The sequence below is a fragment of the Electrona antarctica genome (assembly GCF_951216825.1).
Source record: "Electrona antarctica genome assembly, chromosome: 15".
Classification (NCBI taxonomy): domain Eukaryota; kingdom Metazoa; phylum Chordata; class Actinopteri; order Myctophiformes; family Myctophidae; genus Electrona; species Electrona antarctica.
This window is the reverse complement of record NC_136796.1, coordinates 13,389,263-13,411,557: the sequence shown is the minus strand read 5'-3', so window position 1 is coordinate 13,411,557 and position 22,295 is coordinate 13,389,263. Positions and strand designations below refer to the sequence as shown.

The following is a 22,295-nucleotide window of genomic DNA, read 5'->3' as shown; positions in this document are numbered from 1 at the left end:
ACCGAAAGCTGTTAGATCTCAGTCTATTGAGCGTGTTTAGACACGGATTTGTGGGTGTAACTACGGACCAAGCACAGATTACAGCCCAGCCGCAATCAGGCTTACCAGGTCTTTTTCTCTGGCAAATCCCAAACGTGCTGACGTGTGATTCAGACCTGTCATCTCCTGGAATTGAAGTAGGGATGCTACTACTACTTATCTATTATCCTCTTAGCCATTAATATAATATTGATAAATTCTTTTCAATTAAATCAAAGCGCATTTTAGGTGACTCTTTTTTTTTAACTCATTAAGACCTGAGGCAGATTAACTTTTTTTCAAAAAGGCTCTCAAAAAGGCTCAAAAATAGAAGTACGGGCGCCCTTTGGCCAGGTGGTCCAGGCGCATGCCATGCACATATAGGCTTTGGCCTGACAGCGTGTTGGGTGTTCGAGTCCCGTTCATGATGACCTTTGCTGCATGTCTTTCCCCTTCTCTCTCTCACTCTTTCCTGTCAGTCTTCACTTGATACTATCAATAAAGGCAGAAAAGCCTAAAACAAATCTTTAGAAACATTACAAATAAAAATAGCAGAAGTACAATCTTCTAGTTTTGAATAGCAAACTCTAAAACTCTAAAACGACACAAATGCTTTTCCGATGGTTAAATATGGGTTAAATAGTGGGTTCAATATCAACAAATCAACATGAAAAAAAATGTAATAGATTTTTTTTACAATTGTCTGAATCGATTAGTCTGATTAACCACTTATGTCATACAACAAACAGAGTCCGGTGAAAATAACCGATCTACAAGTAGATCTACTATGCATCACAATATTATTTTAAGTTTGATTAACCATTACACCCCTAAATTCACCACATAAGATGGCCTCCCTTTGGTGAGTGAAAAAAGGGTTTTTCTCCATAGTTTATTTGATGTCTGACAGCAGGGCGTCTAGCTATGCAAATCAATATCAGCAGGTAGTGGCTATACGCGCACCCAATTTAGGAACAACTGCCATTCATCACCACTTACACCCCGGGCACGCGCAACGCTGAGGGACGCTGCAAGTGTCATGAATCTCATGTGGGTTTGATCGCACGCCCTTTGCTCAAGAACAAAACCAAGAGGAGAATGAAGGCTCATTATACATTGCATTATGTCTTATTCAAGCGTGACAACCAAAAGGTGACATGTGAAAGGTTATACATGCATACGCCATAGCAAAAATAAACACAGGCAGGGGGAAAACAGAATGCTCCTCGCGTACGGCCACACACACACTGCTCCTACGCAGACCAATCTCATCAACGTCACATGCACACACAGTGCCCTGCGAAATAACCCAATAACCCACAACTCATCAACGAGACATCTGCACGCCATGGGTGAGCTCATGTTTAGCCTGATAAGAAAACGCACACAGACACACTCATTATCGACACACACACACACACACACACACACACACACACACACACACACACACACACACACACACACACACACACACACACACACACACACACACACACACACACACACACACACACACACACACACACACACACACACACACACAGTGTGACAATTAACGAGATTTAGTAAGTCCGCTGTTTGAATTAAAAACGATGCTCCAGAACAGAATCAGGGGCCGCAATTAAGCTGTGAAGGTAAAAAACAGCCATGACCTTGTTGTGTAATTAACGGACTACTCTTTCATTAATCTCCCCCTCCGTTCGCTTCCTTCCGTCTCTCGCTCGACGTCGTCCCCCTCCTAAGCAGTCGTTTTAATTAAGACACGCAGGATGGCGTCATAAGGAGCAGGGCAGAGAAGTCAAGCAATTAAGGGGGAGAGAGAGAGAGAGAGAGTATACGCGAGGTGGGGGTTGAGGGGCAAAGAGGGGCTTCAACAAACCACAATCCTCAGTTTTAATAAACCGTATATACTTAGACCAGAGTCACCCAAGCCAAGGCACAATCAACATTTCCCTCTACAATGTGATGCTATTTTCTTCTAACGTTCACCCCCAGAATAGCAACGCTATAGGGTTCAAGTACTGTAGATATCTCTACACATACAGAGTTACAGTGGATTAAATTACCAGCATTGATGATTGTACTGTGCACACAATTAAATCCAGAGTTCTTATATGGGCCCAACATTATTATACTCCAAAAATTCAATGAAACACTCCAGATTTCGCAGTGCAATAGTGAACTCGTCACTTTCTCTTACTTCTTCCTGTGATCACTTAATATTCAATCGTCTCGATCTTTCAGGTCTGCTTATGTGACTCGGTTTCAGAAAGATTCAATCCTGTAATTTTTTATCTCTCTCTCACACACTCACTCACGCACGCAGTCACACTTTCCCCTCTCTATTTCCTTGCCCCCTCTTGCTCCATTCTGAAACCAGATCCATCTGGATGTTCTCTATATATATATTCAAGCCTCCAACCATTTGCCGATCATCAGATTTATGGTTCCAGTATGCGTGTGGCTGTCTGTTTCTGCTTTCGCATTGGGACTGTGTCTTAGTTTAGACGACGGCTTCCTTCTGGCGATGTGTGTGCAGACGACTGCATGCGAGGGTGCACAAACACACACATGGGCACTTGCAGGAATAGTCTAGTCTGCTAAGGCTCTCACAAACATGTTTCTGCCACGACGCTTCAGCACACGGAGGAAGACAGACACAAAATGAGTCATCCACCAATGAATCAAGCTGCACTGTGTGTGTGCGAGTGTGTGCGTCTGTGTGCGCGTACACATCACTCAGCTTGTGCTTATCCTATTCTATCAGTGTGTGAGTGTAGTGCATGCACCTGTGCATGATCACCTGTAGCTGTGTGCATATCTTGAGCTGGAAATAGCTGCACAAACAATGCAAGATTAATAGGAGCCGTACTGTCTGGAATTGATCCATTTGTAACTCTGCAAGTGTACAAATGTAACCAAATGGACACTTGGGATTTGAAACGTCTGAAACAGTAAATCTCAATTTTAATTTCAACTAGTCCTTACCCGTTCTGAATATATGAACAGCAAATGATGTTCAGTGTGGGTAATGTGATAGGGGGGGGGGGAATGTTTACCCGTGTTGGTCTGTTGCTCGGAGAAGTGTGTCCCAGTATTAATCTGTGCCCGTCCCAACATGCATTTCGCTGGTGACACTGGTGACACGTGATTTGCGGGGAGGTGTTTTTTTTTTACACAAATTAATGTAATTAAGATGATTGTTAGAATGTTTGGCGTGTGTAATGCAGGGCAGATTGAGGTTGGAGGACAGGGCTGTGCGGCGCTAGGTTCCGTGAGGCGGTCCGTGCGTCGTGGCGTTGTGAGATGGCGGAGAAAGCGAGCAGCTGTCTTGCTCTATGCTAAGGAAGTACTCTGACTGACTGACTGACTGACAGACAGTCTGCTAAATTATTAATAGGATGACCCCTCGTTTGATATGAATAAGACCACGGACCCTGGCCATTTGATACGGGTTTCATCTCTGGGACCCTAATCTACACTGTAAAATGCTCAGTGTTCATTTGACATCACATTTGTACACCCTCTGAATTACAGAACCGTAAGGGTCCATTTGGTTCCCAATCAGGCATTTAGCTGGAAAGCCCCAGGAGCCCCCTCAAGGTCCCCTGGGGGTCCCCCAGGAACCCCACGTTGAGAACCAGGTGGCTAATGCATGTATGCCTTTGGCAGAATAATGCCAAGGGCTTTCCCTGTTAAGGCAGGGCTGAAGCAGACACATGGTAAATGTAAATGGTAAATGGTGCATTTATATAGCGCTTTTATCCAAGGCGCTTTACATAGATTGGGTGATGTGCATTACATTCACCCATTCTCACACACAATCATACACCGATTGCGGCGGAAGCCATGCAAGGTACCAGCCAGCACATCGGGAGCAATTTGGGGTTCAGGGTCTTGCCCAAGGACACTTCGACATGTAGCCAGGAGGAGCCGGGATTCGAACCGCCGACCCATGGATCATTGGACGACCTGCTCTACCTCTTGAGCCACAGTCGCCCCGAAATGTAAATGGTGCATTTATATAGCGCTTTTATTTAAAGTGCTTTACTGTAGATTGTGCATTACATTCACACACGCATTAACACACCGATGGCGGAGGAAACCATGCAAGGAAACAACCTGCTCATCGGGAGCAATTAGGGGTTTGGGCCTGGAGTTTCTTTTATAGATAAAAGAAAGAAAACGTTATGGAACCACTGATTTAGAGAACTCAGAGAGTGATGTTGATGGTGTAAATGTAACATTGACATGAGGACAACTACAGAAAAGGTTGAATACTGATAATGTCAGACAGCAGGAAGCACATCGAACATTATGGAACATGAGTGCATCGATTCAGTCTGTCAGCTCCTGGCACATACTTAGATGTGGAGAGAAATACCAATTCAAAGAAACCATGGTGTACATATTGCATAAAGGCAGGCAGTAACATAAAATAAATGCATAATTTTGGGTCTCTGCTAGCCAAAGAAAACGTTTTTTTTCTTTTTTGTGGGCTGAAAATATGTAATCCAACAAGCCATTTTCATTTGCCTCTCAGTCATAACACGCACACACGCACACCTGGAATTGCACTCAAAAAGAGCACAGAAAAAAGAGGGATGTGAAAAAATTATCCAAGTGGTCTTTTCAGTTCCATTTTAAAATATAAATTCATATTTTTGAAAAGTAGGGGGATAACATTTTTACGGCCACAGTATTTGTCATCAAATAGCCTGACCATGTTTATCCTAACCCTGATCCGAACCAAAATCTTATACCTTGTTTCAAAAATCACATAGATTTCAAACATGAAGAAGAGATGTTTGGAAAAAGGGGCATGTTAGCATTGATAATGTTAACATGGTCTAATTCACAGGGGTTCTCAACGTTTTTGTCTGGGGACCCCCGGAAATGCTTTGGCCATGTCTCGTGACCCCTGCCCCTCCCCACCACCAATACAAATTGATCATAAATAAATACTGAAACCAGATATAATCATTAAGGAAAGTTTATGCATGTACTATTAGTCCAGGCATTCTAGCTCATTTTGGACCTAAAAGCTAAAGTAATTGTAACAAAAGATTCTTTTTCACAGACCATTTATATGAAGTCTCCAGAACAACATACTAAAAGTCCCAAGAAATCCTAGTTGCGGAAATATGTTTAATTGGCATCAATCCAAGATGTCTGCCAATAAGATATTCTCAGAAAAATGCATGGCCAATTACCAATATTGGAATAAATTCCTTACCAATAAGTAATTGAAACAGTTTTTTTCACAGACCATTTCTATGAAGTCTCCAGAACAACATATTAAAAGTCCCAAGAAGTCGTAGTTGTAGAAATATGTTAAATTGGCATCAATCCAAAATGGCCACTAACTGGGACTATTATCAGGAAAAAATGCCATATAAATTCCTGACCAAGTGGTCATAATTTCCTTCTTCACAGACCATTTATGTGTACTATGTAAATTTCCATTTTCCAGTTGCACAAAAAAATAATAATTGGGGACCCCCCAGAATAATTTGGCGACCCCCCTGAGGGGTCGCGACCCCCAGGTTGAGAACCCATGCTTTAGATGAATATTATAATAGACTGACAAACAGAATGCTCTCTGGAATGCAGTGGAATCCAATGCCTACACTATCCTTCAGTATGCACTATGCACATTGGAAAAACAAGTCTGCTTCTCTCCAGCAAGACACAGGCTGTTGACAAACAGATAATATATTTCAGCTACAGTGCAGCCTGTGAATACATTTACTGACTAGAAAGCCATACACTATAAATTACTGTGTTGGCACAGAGTGGCATGCCCCCTGTGCGTCTGGCCAAGCAATGCTATGGCTGCCATGTTGTTTCCACTTCACAGATGAGATGGCCAACAACACTCCAAGAATCACAGGCCCACATGTTACTTAGCAACAGCCAGCGGGCAGGGCTGCCACTACAGCTAGCACTATGTGCCGGTGGCCAAGTGCAGAGGCCAACACACCTGCCACGGCGGTGGCATTGGCCATGAAAACCTTGAGATAGCGCTCTCAGCCAAAGATAACCGCCAAAGCGTTAGATTCAGTGTCACATAGCGTGTTTGTCTGGTGCTACTGTGAACCATTGGAGGTAATACATTATTTATTTTTTGCATTTAATCTTCCTCTCCTTTGCAATTGCCCCCCCCCCCCCCACACACACCCTGTGGTCCACTAAAGCCACTGGTGTAGAATATAATTAGTTTGGATCAATAGGTGTGGCAGCGATCCCTTCAGGGTGTGGGGTGGTCGGGACATTATTGCTGATGCTCAGGTTGCCTAGTTGCCTAGTTTACTAGTCGACTAGTAAAATAGGCCTACCTATTATGTAAAAAAGAATATATATATATATTTTTTTTAATAATAGTTAATAGTTAATAGTACATTGGTGACTATAACTATAATCTAGCTGATCTTGAGGCCTACAAAAACGGAAAAAAGGGGGGGTTTTCTTATCAACTAGTAGCTTACCAACAAGGTCGACTAGTGGATTTACTATAGTCGACTAGTTGCTTAAAGCCCTAGTGCGTGATGTCAAGGACGGCTTTCTGCTCTGATGGTTCTTGTAGCACCATTAAGATACAGTCAGTGCTTTAGCGGCCCAGACAGCCATGGCGTTTTGATTGATTGATTGAAAATTTTACAGTTTGCAGTTTGCAGAATTACAGTACATTTCAAGCACAAACTCAATACAAAGGCTGTTAACTGTGAGTGGACGACCCAATTAAGCATTACACTTGTTTACAACAGGGTCCACCATGTTCAATTCATCAAAACATTAAAGGACCACTTCACCACTTTTCAACATCTCTTCATATAATTGGTCCTCACTAATGTTCATGATAAAACACCACCATTTTTTCCTACTCAGTCTGTGTCTCATAGGAGGACTTTGGGCAGTTCGGACACCCGTCCACCAGTGACATCATCATTAGGCAGATTTTTTTTTAAACAAGATTTGTTTTAAGATATATTTAGATTTTTATTATCGTGAGAATGATGGCTTCAACTTTTGCATTGCAACTTTTCAGGAAAAGAAAGCCTGCTGTTTCTATTAGCTTGGATTCACCATCGATGATGTCACTGGTGGACGGGTTTCTGAACTGCCCACAGCCCTCCTATGAGACACAGACTGAGTAGGAAAAAATGGTGGTATTTTATCATGAACATTAGTTAGGACCAATTATAGGAAGAGAAGTTGAAAAGTGGTGAAGTGGTCCTTTAAGAGACGTACAAATAGACACTTCTATATAGACAAAGAACAGTATGGTACAGTAGCGGTCCGGTCACCTAGGCTCAATGTAGCCTGACAGTGCGTCGCGGGTTCGAGTCCCGATGCTGAAGGCCTTTGCTGCGTGTCACTCCCCATCTCTCTCTCTCCCCGTTTCAAGTCAAACTACTGTACCATCAATAAAAAGATCATAAAAGCCCAAAATAAAACTTAAAAAAAAGAAAAGATGGGTGCTATAGCAGCAAAATATGTTCCCCTGTAATTAACAACCACAACCAGTTAGTTAATTAGTGCAATTTAGTAAAACATGTATTTTGTTAGCACAGTAAATGAGCAGGAAGCACCATTAAGGGTGTTGTGCAAGGTAACACACAGGCTAATTTTGGAACCCTTAATATTGCAGTAAGTGATTTTTGTTTTGTTAAAATAAGTGTTAAATCATTTAATCATTTCTAAAAGGTGTTTGTTCAATAACACGGGTCTGTCTCCCCGTCTCTACAGCTCTTTGGTAGACAGAAAATACATTTTGGGATATGAATTTTATTCAATCTGGAGAAAGAACTCATACAGGACAGAAAATAACAATGGGAAATTGGAAGTGAGGAGACAGACTTGTAATCGTAATGGATCTGTAGAGCTCTGTAGAGCCTCATTAATAGTTCTAGTCTATAGGCTACTTATTGCTGGAGCGTAAAAGAAATAAAAGAAAAAGTTTAACTATACAGTTTTGCAAAAGAGTAAAAGCCACAGTGTGCTTCCACAACACTCAAAGATCACATAAGGTCACATAGCAGCAGCAGCGAAGGCAGACAAACTATCAGCGGGGTTGGTTGAGGGGGAGGATGTGTATTGTGTGTGTTATCGATCCATCCATACCCTGGAGCACCACATCTCCCTTTGCTTCCCTCCTTAGCTGTTCTTTTTTTCCCTTTCATTCCTTCAAACTACTACTTCTGCCTTCCTTTTGGTTGACATCTCAGAGCACTTGGAGCCCTCTGTTGCTGGCAGGCAAGCTGAAGATGACTGTGTGGCCATATGTGTGCTTGTGTGTGTGTGTGTGTGTGTGTGTGCGCGCACGAGAGCCTGTGTGTGTGTTTGTGTGAGAGCCTGTGTGCGTGCGTGCGTGCGTGCGTGCGTGCGTGCGTGCGTGCGTGCGTGCGTGCGTGCGTGCGTGCGTGCGTGCGTGCGTGCGTGCGTGCGTGCGTGCGTGCGTGCGTGCAGCAGTCTCAAGGTTTAGCATAATCCTTTTCTTTTTTTCCCCAGTCTCTATATTTTTACGCTGCACTATGCGGGGATTGAACGAGTACACTCATTACTAAACAAAGTCCATGCTCTCTCCATGCTATATATGTGCGATCGATCCAACAGCAGTTCACAAAGGTCAACCCGGAGTCAGGAAATTAGAATACCGAAGCACTCGGGGATATTTTTGTATGGCGCTGTAGGAATAATGTGCGATTATTACATGGAAGGAGCCTCGTCAGCCAAGAGTTTTTGCACTCGGGCGAGAATAAATGTTTGCCCGAAAGTGAGTGCAACACACCTCGAGAACAAAGCCCCTGAGAAATAGTAAAACTCCATATCGTTACTGTGGGATGAAAATTGAAAAACATATTCCTTTTTGACATATACTGATGAAGGATGCTAAATTACAATGGGTTTGTTGACTTTTTTGAGGAAACTTTTTCCTGGACTCGGAGGAAGGAGGATTTTCAACATTCTAACTCAATTATTATACCACAGTGCTCGTGGATTTCATCCTCACATGCTAGCAGTGGGAAAACATCTGCAGGCAGGCAGGCAGCAGCTCGCAGACCTCTGTTCCTCTCGTTAGAAATAACAGCCGAGCCCTCTGTGACCTACTGCACGCAACACAGCAACAAACCAAACAGCTCAAAGAATACGTCCTCTGCTTCGTGGACCAAATGCCTGCAAACGTCCTCAAGTCACTGTGGTTGGCTGAGCTTATTTAGAAACCCCATGGCTGTGTTGTTCGGAGCTGCCCTACACCCCAACCTTACATAGATACACATACGGCTTTACTGTAGCGGCACACGCACGCACACACGCACGATCCTATGCTGTCATTTCCGTGCACCCTGGCCCCTGCTGTGTTTTCACCTTGTTATCTTCCCTGTGTGTGTCAGCCGAGCATAGGGAAGTCACACTAGAGTGCTCAACAGTGCCAAATTGTCAGTGTTAATTTCACCCAGAGTGCCTACAAATAGAAGCCATTTATACACACTCAAAATTAAATGATGTATACTGTCGAGACTCTAGAGGGTCTGCAGACTAGGGGCCACAGCCAACAGGCCCACATGTTTCTAAAAAAATAAAAATGATTTTGCCAAAATGTAAATTCAAATTGATTTGCTTTTGTTTTGTTTCTGTTAACAGCCCCACAATTAAGTCAACATTACTGCTGCTGCCACTGCTTTTATTACAACTACTACTAAAAATGCAAATAGCATCTGACATTTTCAGCACGACTCAAAACACCCAGGGACAATGTACAGTACAAAAATAAACAAAACAGGGGAATACAAAAACATAAAAATAAATAAATAAACGACTAAAAATATCTTAGCAATATTGCAGGAGAAGCGAGTAGAGAGAGACTAAGCAGTTCTGGGAGAGAGGGAGTGGCACTGGGGAGGTAGAAATGCAGACATACACAGGAATAAAAACAAATAGGGGGGGAGAGAGAGAGAGAGAGAGAGAGAGAGAGAGAGAGAGAGAGAGAGAGAGAGAGAGAGAGAGAGAGAGAGAGAGAGAAAGTATATGATTGGTTTCTGCCGGGCTGGAGGGGTCGCTCACAACTGTTCCGGTGCTGAGCAGGTTTGTGGCTTTGCCAACAATCCCCTTTTCATTTGGCCTTCAGTCCCCCCTCCCTCCCTCCCTTCCCCTCCCCCCCATGCCTCAGCCTCCCTCCCTCACCTCTGTTCCCTGTGCTCGTATGTTGTTGTTCTGCTGTGTCGTCTCCTCCCACCATCCATCCGTCTCTCCTCCACTCTCTCATGTCTGCCTGCTCTAACCTCCCCACTCCCCCTCCTGTTCTAACCTCCCCACTCCCCCTCCTGTGCCCCAAGGATAACTGAGTGGGCTCAGTCTGACGTGACGGCGAGCAGCCAAGATCATGGTCTGCCTGCGCACGCATGGCGCGCGCACAGCCGCACACACACACACACACACACACACACACACACACACACACACACACACACACACACACACACACACACACACACACACACACACACACACACACACACACACACACACACACACACACACACACACACACACACACACACACACACACACACACACACACACACACTCTTGTAAGCAGATAAGTAAACTGAACTTGTGCACCTTCAAGTAGTCAATTATCTGCAATGTCCTTGTCCACTCACGCAAAGACCTGCGCGTGTGCACACACGCGTCGCGCACACACACACACAGCCTGTTAAACACAGAGACACACACTACAAGGCATTAAAGTCCTGCATCAGAGACTGCAGTTTGCAGATTGGGGTTGAATTTTACGAGAAGCAGAAGGGCGTAGACGGGAGAGGGCGAAGGAAAGCAGGCTATTTCGTATTTTCAGCATGCAACCAATTGTAAAACCAGGCTTTACAAAGCCACGAAGGCCCGCCTAAATATACATTTGTAGACAAAACCGACTGTGGATTTAGTCAACTACAATTTCATGATATTTCGGCGACTAAAAAAACACTAAAACATTTCAGATGACTCAAATATGACCAAATGAAGTGTGCTGTCTATAAATCAACACCTGTGTGTGTGTGCGTGTGTGTGTGTGTGGGGGGGGGGGGGGGGGGTTAAAAGAATGCCACACAGCCACAGCAGCGAGGCAAAAAAAAAGAACGACAACAAGGAAGACAGAGGTGCAGGAGACCAGAGGAAGGAATGATGGAAGAGGGCCGGGACACAGGGAGGGATATTAGTACAGTGATTATCTCACATGCACCACTCATGGGAGAATGAGAGAGAGAGAGAGAGAGAGAGAGAGAGAGAGTACATGCCTCCAACAAGGACAGAGCTAACGTTCACCTGAAGGTCTCTCTCCCCTGCTGACTGTGTGATAGCAGTTTTTGAGTCATGCTCTGTGTAGTTTCCTTTCACGCACGCACGCACGCACGCACGCACGCACGCACGCACCCACACTCTGATGCATGAGTTCAGGGGGGCTGCAGGAATATGTGGGTCCTTTCTAGACCTCCTACTGAGTTTCAGAGGACACAGTAAAAACCTACAACAGTGATCAAATGAGAGAGAGAGGGAAAGGGGGGGGGGGGCAGTACCTGAACACCTGGCACACACACACACACACACACACACACACACACACACACACACACACACACACACACACACACACACACACACACACACACACACACACACACACACACACACACACACACACACACACACACACACACACACACACACACCTCTTGGAGTCAATTATTGATGTTGAGTGTGTTCCTGTGAAAGAGCTGAAATAGCAGCAGGCAGAATGCTGAGGGGAAGAAAGAGTGGCGAGAACAGAAATCTAGCTGAGCAGACAAGAGTCAAGCAGCTACATCTCGCACGCAAGCACGCACGCACGCACGCACGCACGCACGCACGCACGCACGCACGCACGCACGCACGCACGCACGCACGCACGCACGCTAATAATATTTGTCTTATCCAATGATGTAGACAGGGTCATTCATTGTGTGTGCGTTTCATTAAATTCAGCCAGACACGTTTTATATTAAAAACGTGCTAACTCAATCACCTCATGCAACCTCCTCGACCATCATCACAATTAGGACACAGATCTTGAATGAGCCGCACGTACTCGCTGACAGAGCCTTTCTCCTTTGTGGCCGATGCTTGTCTGACAAGGGGTATTGCATAACCGGAGGGGCATGCGTTCCCAACGGGTATTATCGTTCCCAATGGGCATCGGCCTAGTTGTGCCTAATTCATATGCTATGGTACGACTTTGTCGCTCACCAAAGATAGCAGATCTACAAGCTCACAACTTGTCGTGATTGCCACACATGATGTGTTGATTTTGGCGTGCAACACTGGTCCATACAAAGTGAATCAGGCTTCCGAGCGAGTACAGACTTTAACTTTCGCGCGCACACACACACACTGTCCCTCTCATCCAGGCGTGCTGTGACAGGGCCAGCTGGGTGGATTAGACAGCCTGACAGTATATTAGAGAGGAAGTGACACGAGCAAGACAGGAAACATCACACAAACACCAAAACCACTTTGACTCAATGTAGGACACACGTGTGCGCACGCACACACACACACACACACACACACACACACACACACACACTTAAGTCTGTGTCGTCACAGCACACACACACACACACACACACGACTCCTGCAAGCTGCAGAATAACATAAAACCCCCAGCGTGACATGCAATCCTCCAGCTTGTGGATCTTGAGCACGGCGTGCTCACGTGCATGGCGTGCTCACGTGCATGGCGTGCACTCACTCGCGTGCATGGCGTGCACTCACTCGCGTGCATGGCGTGCACTCACTCGCGTGCATGGCGTGCACTCACTCGCGTGCATGGCGTGCACTCACTCGCGTGCATGGCGTGCACTCACTCACGTGCATGGCGTGCACTCACTCGCGTGCATGGCGTGCACTCACTCACGTGCATGGCGTGCACTCACTCACGTGCACATCGCGCAACAATCCCCCATGTCACTATAGGCCCTGAGTCAACACCCCAAAAACACTGATATCTAATAGATCTGGCTGCGTAACAAAGTAAACACAGAATATTCATTAGAAGGTTCCCCCTGAAGAGCCCCATCAACCTTGTTGTTGTTATTAGAAGGTTCCCCCTGAAGAGCCCCATCAACCTTGTTGTCGTTAATGGAAGCAGTGACAAACGGGAAGCAATTAGAGCCACGTTGGAGGCGGAACATGTTCCACCAAATTATTTCCGACAGCAAAACTGACGTGGTCTGATTATGGGTGACACATTCCGATTACACTCTGGTAAATAATATACAAATTAAGTAAAACAAATATATCCTGTACACCGTATGTTATGGGACACCGGCGGGGGGGCTCCGACTTATGAATAAAGCTGCCTTTAAACAATTTTGACCTGAGATCAGATTCTAAAAATGTTTTCTACATCCTGACAGTTTTCTGAAAAAGCTATGTTTCTATGTCAGTCGTTCTTCAATTTTTCAAAAATAGCAGACCTACAAGCTCGTAGCGCGCCACTCGGTGGCGCGCTATGAGCTTGTAGATCTGCTATTTTTCAATAGCTAAAGCATAACATAATGCTAACACCAAAAGGGGTTCCCGCCAAAAATGGGTTAAACATTCCAACATTGTCTCTCTGTGATCATATTGTGCTTTAATTGAATGAACAAAACCATCCCTCAGATGTTGCACAGCTTAATGAGTTACTAATTTAATTTTATGTTAGCTTTGCCAAGCCGCACGGTACAAAGAACACTGTGTAATATTGTTTATGCTTGGTTTATTTGCATTTGGGCAAGCCTTTGTGTTTTGATGCGAGTGTGAGAGTGAGTGAGTGAGTGAGTGTTTGCGCACGCGCGACCACGTGCGCTTGTGTGTGCGTTTTCTCGTTTATGTGGGAATGGCAAATGAGTACGTCAATGTGAATTGTGACTGAGATATTTCAATACGAGTTCCTCAAGGTATTGTGCTGATGTGATATCCACTTGAAAGTGACTCCTGACAGGGGGGATATGAAAGGTACGAAGGGCCCTTAGCGTAACAGTCAGTCAGCTAAAGGCTGTGAGCGGAGCGCCTCATGGGTGCTATACACAGAGAGAGAGAGAGAGAGAGAGAGAGAGAGAGAGAGAGAGAGAGAGAGAGAGAGAGAGAGAGAGAGAGAGAGAGAGAAAGGAGCTGCAACATGAATTACACTGCTTGTGTTTCCACTGACAGATGAGCACACCCCACCTACCTCCTACTTTTGTCTTCTACAGCACTAGGTCCAGGAAAATGGTAAATGGTAAATGGTGCATTTATATAGCGCCTTTATCCAAGGCGCTTTACAGAGATTGTGCATTACATTCACCCATTCACACACACATTCATACACCGATGGCAGCGGAAACCATGCAAGGCACAAACTAGCACATTGGGAGCAATTTGGGGTTCAGTGTCTTGCTCAAGGACACTTCGACAGTAACTCTGGGGGAGCCCGGGTTCGAACTGGCAACCTCACGGTTGCCATCCAGCCACTCTACCCTGAGCCACCGCCGCCCCACTGGTACTCACAAGGTTGATTTCACAAATTCTCTTTGTGGTGTCATCTGGCCCTCATACTGTAAGTCACACGCACTCACACATGCACACGCAAAAACACAATGCATGAGCGAAACAATGCATGACCTTTCCTGTCTATTTTAACAAAGTCCTCTTTCAATTACAATATCTGTACACACACACACACACACACACACACACACACACACACACGCACGCACGCACACACACACACACACACACACACACACACACACACACACACACACACACACACACACACACACACACACACACACACACACACACACACACACACACACACACACACACACACACACACACACACACACACACACACACACACACACACACACACACACACACACACACACACACACACACACACATTTGGTCTGACAAAAGGTGCGTGCCATGCGGAGCGATAACACATGTGGTCAATAAATGACAAGACCCATTTAAACATCCATCCATCCCCCCTTTTATACCTGGCCCTCATCGACGGAGCGTGATTGGCTGCCGGGTAGAGGGAGACAGCAGCAGGGATAGACCGGCCAATTAAATTGATCCTGAGATGGAGGGGTAAACAAAGATTGCCTGGACAACAGCTTGTGAAGGATGATGGGAAGGGAGACAGCGGAATCTATTGTGTTTCTTGCCTAGTGCTTGAGGTATGAGGGCAATATGTTGCAGTCTACACACACACACACACACACACACGCGCGCGCGCGCGTGTGCGTGTGCGTGCCGTGCACGTACGTCTTGTAGTGGTTCATTGACAGGACACTTTTATGGTCGATGCAGAAGCTGGAACAAACAAAAATGTGAACTCAAACACAATGCACGCATGGCACGGAGCAGATGCACAATATGCAGAACAAATGTTAGTTGTGTGCATGTGCGCTCATGCTCTCTCATGCTCTCATGCATGGCCGCATCTGTGTTTAGTTTGAAAGCCTCGGTGCACGCGTGTCCACATTACACAGTAGTGCATGTTGTTCGCACTGTGTGACAAAGTCGCTAACTCGATTTCCTCGATTGTGCAAACAAACAAACAACTTGAGCACACAACAACCACACAACTATCTGTGTTAGCGAGTCGGCGTCAGCACGGCGTGACAATACTCATGTCTAATGCCTGCGTGTACCGTCTATGTTCCTATCGATTTATTACACACACAAGGCGCGCGCACACACGCACACACCAGCCGGAGCCCCGTCGTGTACAGTCTGGAGAATTCACACCTAATTGTGTTTGATCGCAGGTCGCCACAGATCAATAGCGCCAGACACCAGTATACGTGTACATACATACCCACACACACACATAAGTCACCGAGCCTCACGTTGACAGGCACACACACACACACACACACACACACACACACACACACACACACACACACACACACACACACACACACACACACACACACACACACACACACACACACACACACACACACACACACACACACACACACACACACACACACACACACACACACACACACCCTGTATTGCCCTGGCTGAGACATTTCATCCAGCAAACTAAGCAAAAGGAAAAGAAAGGGTAGAGCGACAGACGGATGAGGAGAAAGGGAAGAATGGCAAATACAGTGTGTGTGTGTACATGTGTGTGTGTGTGTGTGCACTGTATACATGCGTGTGAATACAGCATGTCTGACATTTAGGTTAATCTGAAATGTGACCCGAGGCATTCAGAGCCCCCCACCCCACCCCCCCCACCCCTCTTCTATACGCACACAGTGACAAAGGCACGCACGGTACATATATAAGTGAGTCTAATCTATAGATGTGTCAAGGCATTATGATGTGGCGTGAGACTGCCTGTCATTTAGCATCACACACACTCCCCCTTTGGCATTTGACGACAGAAGGGTTTGTGTGTGTGAGTCGGGGAGTTGTGAGATGGAGAGCAAAGGAGAAGGGATAGAACGTCCTTCATGAATAATTCAACATACAAGGCCAAAGCCTTGGAGGCGTCGCCACTCGCCCCACACACACACACACACACACACACACACACACACACACACACACACACACACACACACACACACACACACACACACACACACACACACACACACACACACACACACACACACACACACACACACACACACACACACACACACGTTAGGCAGGTCAGTTGTAATGGAGGGATTACCGTGTTCTCGGCACAAGTCAGACCTGATGTGGAGGAAATGCCTGAGGCAGAGTAGAGGAGACACAGAACAAGGAGGAGGAGAAGCCTGTTAGGAGGACAAGCAGTGGCCTGGGGGGGGGGGGGGGGGGGGGGGGGGGATCACTGTCTCTCTCCATCCTCCATTCTGTGCTGCCTTACTTCGCTAATCGCTAATTCATTCCGTACGTCCGGGTGGTTCTCAAACTTCAAGGACTCTCACAACTCTGAGAGTATGCATTATTTTACCTGCTGTACGAATGGAATACCCTGAACGAAGACTGAGGGTCTGTGGACCCCACGGCTGTATACGGCAGTGGGCTCTGAGGGTCTGTGGACCCCACTGCTGTATACGGCAGTGGGCCCTGAGGCTCTGTGGACCCCACTGCTGTATACGGCAGTGGGCTCTGAGGGTCTGTGGACCCCACTGCTGTATACGGCAGTGGGCCCTGAGGCTCTGTGGACCCCACTGCTGTATACGGCAGTGGGCCCTGAGGCTCTGTGGACCCCACTGCTGTATACGGCAGTGGGCCCTGAGGCTCTGTGGACCCCACTGCTGTATACGGCAGTGGGCTCTAAAGGGTCTGTGAACCCCACTGCTGTATACGGCAGTGGGCTCTAAAGGGTCTGTGGACCCCACTGCTGTATACGGCAGTGGGCTCTAAAGGGTCTGTGAACCCCACTGCTGTATACGGCAGTGGGCTCTAAAGGGTCTGTGGACCCCACTGCTGTATACGGCAGTGGGCTCTAAAGGGTCTGTGGACCCCACTGCTGTATACGGCAGTGGGCTCTAAAGGGTCTGTGGACCCCACTGCTGTAGACGGCAGTGGGCTCTGAGGGTCTGTGGACCCCACTGCTGTATACGGCAGTGGGCTCTAAAGGGTCTGTGGACCCCACTGCTGTAGACGGCAGTGGGCTCTAAAGGGTCTGTGGACCCCACTGCTGTAGACGGCAGTGGGCTCTGAGGGTCTGTGGACCCCACTGCTGTATACGGCAGTGGGCTCTGAAAATGGCAATGTCCGTCCAACAATTTCGTCCCAAACACAAAACGGCTTGTTCTGATTACCCCATGGCCTTTCCTCTATAGACACATCCAGAGACCGGTACCCCCAACGTATTTCCTGTAGGCGGAGATGACATATCTGCGGTGTACAGTACACAGTCAGCTTAGTTAGTCTGCTCAAACGTTACTCTTTTACTAACACTAACCCAGAACATCGGGATGAACCTTATGTGTAGCTTATGGCTGCTCCAACAGTAGTGGCAAAATTCAATTCCGTCTGTCTGTGGCTAATCTTGGGCCAATCAGTGCCACTGCCAAGGTCCGACATGAAACACTGAATAAGACTCCTTCAAAGTGTGGATGCTTGGAAATATGGAACAACAAAAGGACAGACATGTCAAAATATTTCATCTCCAAGTGAACGTCTGCCAAGTGGTGGCCGTGACACTGTCAGGAGCCGACGCCATGCATGCGTGCATATAGTCCAAAGAAACGCAGCCTTCCACCATCCCCACCACTATTCCTCTCTCTCCCCCAAAGAAACGCAGCCTTCCACCATCCCCACCACTATTCCTCTCTCTCCCCCAAAGAAACGCAGCCTTCCACCATCCCCACCACTATTCCTCTCTCTCCCCAAAGAAACGCAGCCTTCCACCATCCCCACCACTATTCCTCTCTCTCCCCCAAAGAAACGCAGCCTTCCACCATCCCCACCACTATTCCTCTCTCTCCCCCAAACGCAGCCTTCCACCATCCCCACCACTAGTCCTCTCTCTCCCCCAAACGCAGCCTTCCACCATCCCCACCACTATTCCTCTCTCTCCCCCAAACGCAGCCTTCCACCATCCACACCACTATTCCTCTCTCTCCCCCACTACTAGAAACGCAGCCTTCCACCATCCACACCACTATTCCTCTCTCTCCCCCAAACGCAGCCTTCCACCATCCACACCACTATTCCTCTCTCTCCCCCAAAGAAACGCAGCCTTCCACCATCCCCACCACTATTCCTCTCTCTCCCCCAAAACAGCAAATAATATTTTTAAGAATTGTAATCAAAATACACAGAGAGAGAGAGAGAGAGAGAGAGAGAGAGAGAGAGAGAGAGAGAGAGAGAGAGAGAGAGAGAGAGAGAGAGAGAGAGAGAGAGAGAGAGAGAGAGAGAGAGAGATCAAGATCACAGGGACTTCATTGCTTGGTTTGGACATGAACAGCAGGGCATTTGGCCTTCTGTGTGGGAGAGGCTGCTGGAGAGAGACAGAGTGGGACAGCAAACGCACTGCATGCACCCCTGCGCGCGCGCACGCACACGCACACGCACACGCACACACACACACACACACACACACACACACACACACACACACACACACAGTGTGGAGTGTGGCGCCCGAGTCCCAGAAAGCATGATCCACCGTCCCTGGCCATGGGACTTGAGTACGGAGCTGAACTACGCGTGGGGACTACCAAGTGGAGAGTGTGATCGCTGGTGGGGAGGTTTGTGCCAATAAACGCCAAGAGGTGCAGGCGCCAAGCAGCACACGCACGGCATCACAGCACACACACACACACACACACGCACGCACGGCATCACAGCACACACACATTAGCACTGTTTGTTGTGTGCTCGTTTTTATTTATTCATCCGCCCGTCTGTACCGACAGACCAAAAATATGGAGTAAGTGCAAGCAGAGGTCGTGTGCATTAAAACGCATGAGCACGCAGTGTGTGTGTGTGCACGTACACCCACACACACACACACACACACACACACACACACTCTCCCTCTCTCTGACGCTACATTTTTTTTAAAATCTAGAAATATACCCCAGCAGCATCGTGTCCCCCCTCCAAGATATTTATCCTTCTTGTTGTTGTCTTTGCAGTGAAACTGCCTTCAGTCCATGGCATACAAAACACTCCATTAATAATAGTTTAAAAGCAACACAGAGAACAAACAAAGATAAAAGGAGTTGACAACACAGAGAGAGAGAGAGAGAGAGAGAGAGAGAGAGAGAGAGAGAGAGAGAGAGAGATATACAAGATGAGGGCCCTATTTTTGGGACAGATGCAAATCAGCAAAGTGCTGTCAGAGAGATCGGCCATTGTACGGATATAACTAAACTTTGCTGTTTCGTAGCTTTGCTTAATTACTGATTCAGACCCTCCGCAAAGGGGTTATAACAAACAGGTCTGGTAACTGTGATTTAACACACACCACTTGTAACATTTATATTACTCAAACATACATAGCCTCGTTGTTGCAATAATGCCCGTAAACAATCACTTGATTTTGGCCATTTTATTACTATTATCTCATAACACACTCACACACGTACAAACACACTTCTACTAAACTTGTGTACAGTATAAAGCCTTATTTGCCTTGTCTGGCCCGTGTTTGCGATCTAGTACAATAGCATTGTGATCATTACAAAGAAGTCAGAGGCTGTGGCGTTTAGGTAATAACTGCAACACACAAGAGAAACACAAGATACATACTATTAATTCACAGATATAGCGACTGCATAGATGCATCATTTGTGACTGAATTTAGAGCATTTAACGAACATATAACACATTAAAAGGACTTACTTAAACGCGTCATCCCGTTCGTTACATTGTTCTGAACTGAAAATAATGAATGAACACATCGTGCCCTGGTATAGCTCGCCCCTTCCTCTGTCACCCGACACTTCCTATCCCCACATCATGTCCTAGTATGACTCGCATTCCTGGTATATAGTATTGACACATTTACCCCCCAATTAGCTGTATTAATATCTACATCCCTGAGACATACTGTAATTGGTTGATAAGAGGATCTCTGTTCTTATATAACACAGAGTATTTACTGTATAGGCAGTGAACTTCATAATAGCACCAACATTCTATACATAAATGACACAACATGAAGTTACAAATATAAGCTGGGCCGGCACTTAATATTATAATGATCCCACTCACGGAATAAACTCGACAGCCATGGTGGCAGACATTTGGAATCTTTGGCCACCCAGTGCAGAGATGGGTTGGATGATTATATGTGCAGAGATGGGTTGGATGATTATATGTGCAGAGATGGGTTGGATGATTATATGTGCAGAGATGGGTTGGATGATTATATGTGCAGAGATGGGTTGGATGATTATATGTGCAGAGATGGGTTGGATGATTATATGTGCAGAGATGGGTTGGATGATTATATGTGCAGAGATGGGTTGGATGATTATATGTGCAGAGATGGGTTGGATGATTATATGTGCAGAGATGGGTTGGATGGTTATATGTGCAGAGATGGGTTGGATGATTATATGTGCAGAGATGGGTTGGATGATTATATGTGCAGAGATGGGTTGGATGATTATATGTGCAGAGATGGGTTGGATGATTATATGTGCAGAGATGGGTTGGATGATTATATGTGCAGAGATGGGTTGGATGATTATATGTGCAGAGATGGGTTGGATGATTATATGTGCAGAGATGGGTAGGATGATTATATGTGCAGAGATGGGTTGGATGATTATATGTGCAGAGATGGGTTGGATGATTATATGTGCAGAGATGGGTTGGATGATTATATGCGAGTTGCCAGACAAATGATAGATGTGCATTACCATTAAGGACAATGCAATGTGCTCAATGAAAGAATGTACTGGTCATTTATATACCATACCACCTTTATTTATATAGCACATTTATACGGTATGGGGAAGATTGTGTTTGTCCTTGATTGGTCCTATACCGTTATCCGATCTGGAGGATGATCACCGCTGTGTGGACCCGTGCTGCAGGACGCAGCAGTGGCCATAATGCAGGGGTGGAAGGCAACTAAGTACATGTACTTAAGTACTGCACTTAAGCATGTGAGCATTTCCAATGTCCAATACTTTTTACTCCACTACATCTCGGGTCCAAATATTGTACTTTTACTCCACTACATTTATTTGAAAACTTTAGTTACTAATTACTTCGTAGATTTCTATTATTATTACAAAACATACATTAACCACTTCAGCCCATATACATGTGGGCCGTTTGCAAGATTTGCAAACATTTGAAAACTTGAAACGGGACATTCTGCACAATGAGTACTTTTACTTTTGGTACTTTTAAGTAAATGTTTATGCCAATCCTTTTGTACTTTTACTAAAGTAAATTTTGAATTCCAGACTTTTACTTGTAACAGAGTATTTCTGCATTGCAGTATTGATACTTTTACTTATTAAGTAAAACAGTACTTTTTTCCATCACTGCAGCATATATGACATGCATGGCTCACATGGCAGTATTTACCATGGACTATAAACCATGGGCTGACGTGTGCTGCACATACACGGGCAACGTTTTCCAAGCGGCGCTAATGGCGGGCCTTGTCATTATGACAGCTTGATGTGCTAGCCGGCTCTGTAGTGTCGTAAAAATAAATCTGCGGAGAGAGGGAAAAAAGGCTTTTTGTTGCCGTCGCCGCGCCGATATGA

The 22,295-nt window shown here is 46.0% G+C and overlaps 1 protein-coding gene across 1 annotated transcript in view; it reads right to left on the bottom strand.

Moving 5' to 3' along the window:
* epha10 (EPH receptor A10) overlaps positions 1-22,295 on the bottom strand; it is a 208,741-nt gene that overhangs the window by 97,171 nt on the left and 89,275 nt on the right. The window lies entirely within an intron of this gene.